The sequence below is a fragment of the Mandrillus leucophaeus genome, unplaced genomic scaffold (genome assembly GCF_000951045.1).
Source record: "Mandrillus leucophaeus isolate KB7577 unplaced genomic scaffold, Mleu.le_1.0 Scaffold651, whole genome shotgun sequence".
NCBI classification, from domain to species: Eukaryota; Metazoa; Chordata; class Mammalia; order Primates; family Cercopithecidae; genus Mandrillus; species Mandrillus leucophaeus.
Window position 1 is genome coordinate 642,622 of NW_012107042.1, and position 4,387 is coordinate 647,008.

A 4,387-nucleotide genomic window follows, 5' to 3' on the forward strand; every position below is an offset into this window, starting at 1 on the left:
CCAGCAAGCAATTCCAGAGTAAGCCAAGTACTTTTACAATATACACATTGAAGACTGTGCATTGTCCTCTAAGTGACCCTGGGAGACAGAAGTGCATGATACTACCAGGTAACACAGACTGACGGGAGCTCTGGGTTTGGCCATATCAAAGTAAAAAAGAAATTATGGTTAAATTCCCAAAAAGCAATCCCTTAAGCCAAGTACTTTTACAATATACACATTGAAGACTATGCATTGTCCTCTAAGTGCTATTTTAGCTGCATTGCATTTTGATGTATTTTTCCTATGTCTAGTTCAAAATGTACTTATTTTTCATTATTATTTCTTCTTTGACCTATGGGTTATTTACAAGTGCATTTCTTAGTTTCCAAACATATGAAGATTTTTCAGTTATCATTTAAAATTGAGATCTAGATTACATTGTTACATAAGACCTTTACTTGCATTTTTCAAGCCTCATCAAGGAGAAATATATTTCAAATCAGCCTAAGGAATGAAGGAGAAAAGCCAGAATCCTCTTTAGCAAGTTGGGGCAGGGGGCTGGAAGGAAGGTGGAAAAGTTCACATGAATAGTGTTTCTTCTCTCTTAATGCTAAATGACAACTACAGCAGCTTACACAAGTATCAGTGCCAAGGCGCAGAAGCCAAGGAAACTAAAGCCCAATCACATTTGCCTTAAGAGAGCACAGCGGACCCAACTTTGAACAGAAATCTGTTTAGGACAATCAATTACCTTATCCAACGCCTCAGAATATTTCCACATGAAAGTTTTTATGGAAAACAGGCAAGTTTCCTTTGTCTTTAGAATAAGGTATTTATGTGAAAATATGGCTCACAGAGATATTTTAAGGATACATTTCAGAGGCAGTGCAGGATAGTGGATAAGAACCCAAATTTCAGAGCCTTCCTCGGCTGTACCATTTGTAGCCAGTGTGGTCACAGCCTCTCCGTGCCTCAGTTTCCTCATTTCCAATATAGAGAAAATAACAGTACTGACTTCTTAGGGTTGTTGGCAGAGCTGAAGTGCCCAGCACAATGCCTGACACATACTAAATAAATGCTCACTTAATGGAAGGCTTGAGTAGAATATTCATTTGAGCCTCTTCACAAAGTAAATACACACCTGTCCTTGCGTATTTGACAGAGTAAAGGAAGGACCTAAAAGATGATGGAGTTGGAATCTGGAGGAAAACTCAGGTGGCCCACATGGGGCCGTCCCCTGCTCTGGCCCTGCCATATCCCCAGAGCTCCAGTGAACTGCACAGGAACTGATACCTCCACTCTTGGCACAGAGTCAGCCCAGCAGTGCTGTCCTTGGGGCTTTCTGTGACCTCCTCCCCTCCTCAGTGGTCCCAGCATGGCTGTTGCAGGTGGTGCCTGAGTGCCCCAGACCACTGACCCTCCCTGCCTGACCTCACACCCCACCCTGCCCCCACCCAGGACTCAGTTTTCCCCACTGCGTTTCCCACCTCCACTCATGCTGCCCTCTCTTCCAGGCACTCTTCCCCCTCATCTGATTTCTGCATTCTGTGGCCTCTTAACAATCTGCCTCTGATGGTGCGTCCTTCAGGGACACCTCCCTACCCCCCCCACCCCCAGCTGAAGGTGGTCTCTCCTGACTGTGGCCTTTTTTTTTTGTTTTTGAGATGGAGTTTCACTCTTGTTGCCCAGGCTGGAGTGCAATGGCATGATCTCAGCTCACGGCAACCTCCGTCTCCTGGGTTCAAGAGATTCTCCTGCCTCAGCCTCCCCAGTAGCTGGGATTATAGGCACCCGCCACCACACCTGGCTAATTTTGTATTCTATTTTTTTAGTAGAGACAGTTTCTCCTTGTTGGTCAGGATGGTCTCGAACTTCCGACCTCAGATGATCTGCCCGCTTTGGCCTCCTGAAGTGCTGGGATTACAGGCATGAGCCACCGCACCCAGCCCCGACTGTGGCTTTCTACCTTGACACGTAGTCATTTCTCCCATAAGAAGACACTGTCCTTGAAGGGCCAAGTCAGATTCCTATTTCCTTGGGGCTGGAGCACTCCATCTATGTTTGTAGGATGAACCAATACGAACATTCTAATTTATTAATGGGTAATGGTTCAGGGCATGATTTAGGAGTCAGAGTCCTGGGTTCAAACCCTGACATCTCTGCTTTTAAGCTGTGTGATCCTGGGTAAGTCACTCAGCCTCTCTGAGTTCCCCTCAACAAGTATTCATGAAGGACCGAACTATGTGTCAGGCACTGTGCTAGGCTCAAGTCAGACATGGTTCCTGCCCCCAGGGAGCTCCCAGTCTAGTGGTTGAGTCAGACGTGAAAGAACAAAACAGCAAACCGTGGCAAGTTCTACCAAGGAAAAGAACAGGTTATGAAAAAGAACAGCAAGCAATGGATAATTTTCAAGACAATCAGGGAAAATTGGATCTGGCCTGAATATTAGATGATGTTAATACATGATTGCTGGCAGTAGCAGGATATTTGGGTTGTTTTACAGATCTTTATAGTCCAGTATCTGCAGGTAAAATGATATGCGGTCTTGGGCTTTGCTTTAAAATACACAAGCCAAAACAACTGGTTGGGAAAGTATGAGGCAAATTTAAACGATCTGTGAATCATTTAATGGGTGCAGAGGGCATCACTGTGCTGTCCTCTCCATGTATCTGTGTGGTAAGTTCTGTAATTAAAAGTTTCAACAGAAAGTAACACTAGCAGTACAAAGGAGGGCCCAGTACTACTGTGTGGTCAGAGGAGACCCCGGATGTTTGGGCTGAGACCTGAAAGTTGGGTACGAGGGAGCCGAGGGAAGATGATAGAGGGAATGCATGCCAGGCAGCAGGAACAGCACGTGCAAAGGACCTGAGGCAGGAAAGAACATGGCATGGTTGACACTGAAAGGAGGCAGTGTGGCCAGAGCGGGAAGGTGGAGGGGTAAGAGGTGCCACACCGTACATCTCCTGCCACCCTCTCCTCAGCCACCTGACTGTGGGGCCAGAGGGTGCTCTGGGGGCAGGCGTGGCGGGTGATCACGCTGTCCCCTGGGCTCAGGTCCCAGAACTCACTGCAGGAGGCTGCACAGGTGCGCTGGCTCTGATGGTTGCACATGGCTTTGCAGGACATGCAGTTGCCCAGTAAGGGGATCCCAGTACTGCTCTTTGGGGCAGGATCCCATAGCCAGCCCTGTTCACAGGCCCTGTGGAGCTGAGAGACCAGGAGCGTGAGGGCAGCTGGCAGGTGGTCGCAGCCCAGCCTCTTGCTGTCCACATTCCCGTAGACATAAGCGCTGTCTCAGGAGCAGAGAGGGCAGACAAAGCTGGCTTCCAACTCCCACTGTGCTGGCTGGAGGCCTAGGGCAGCCACGTCCCCTCTCCAGCCTCAGTTTCCCCATCTGCACATGGTTGTTTTCAGGCCCCCTGCTCTCTCACATCAGCAGGGCCCTGCTCCTTGCCCTCCTTAATGTGCCACGCCTCTCCCTGCCACAGGATCTTTGCACATGCTGTTCCCTTGCATGACGTGCCCTTCTCCCCAGCCCCTGCCCCTTAGCTCCTTATTCCTCCTCAGCCTGAGACCTCTGTCTAAACCTGATCTCCCGGGGAAGCCTTTCTGACTCCCCCTAGAGTAGGACGCAGTCCTTCTTCCGCACACTCGCACTGCCCTTTACTTGCTGCTGTGGTCACTTTCCTCTTCTATGCATGTGGTTATTTGATGCTGGCTCCTGTACTAACTGTGAGCACCATCTGGCAAGGACTGTGCCTAATTTTTTTTGTTCATTGCTGAGTCCTCAGAACCTAGATAGTGCTTAGGATATAGTAGGCGCTCATAGCATGAATGGTTTTTTAAAAGCAGACCAAGTCAGTGCCTAGCACACAGCAAGAACCAAGAAATGTCAATTTCCTTCTTTACTGAAGTGTGAAACCACCACAATGATGTGTGTCAAGTGCACAAAAAGCAGAATACAGCTCGGTGACATTTGATGGATGTATGCACCTGTGTCATTACAACCCACATTGAGATGAAGAACATTTCCTGCACCCCTGAAGACTCCCTGGGGTCCCCTCCCACCCAATGCCCACTCCTAGAGGTGGCTCCTGTTCTGTTGTTACCCCCATAGGTTAATATTGCCCCATCTGGAACTTCCATGTCTGGTTTTGTCGCTCCACGTGGTGCCTGAGACTCACCCATGTGGGCGCTCTCTGCCTGTCTGGTTTTGTGTTACTGTGAGTCTTCCACTGTGTGCAAGCATCACCTTCTCTATCCTTTTCTCATTTCATGACATTTGCTTCCCCCAACAACTTCTTAAAAATGTTTAAAAACGGCCGGGCGCGGTGGCTCACGCCTGTAATCCCAGCACTTTGGGAGGCCGAGATGGGCGGATCACGAGGTCAGGAGATCGAGACCA

The 4,387-nt window shown here is 48.6% G+C and overlaps 1 pseudogene; it reads right to left on the reverse strand.

Annotated features, from left to right (window-relative positions):
* LOC105554637 overlaps nt 1-4,387 on the reverse strand; it is a 22,666-nt pseudogene that overhangs the window by 13,672 nt on the left and 4,607 nt on the right.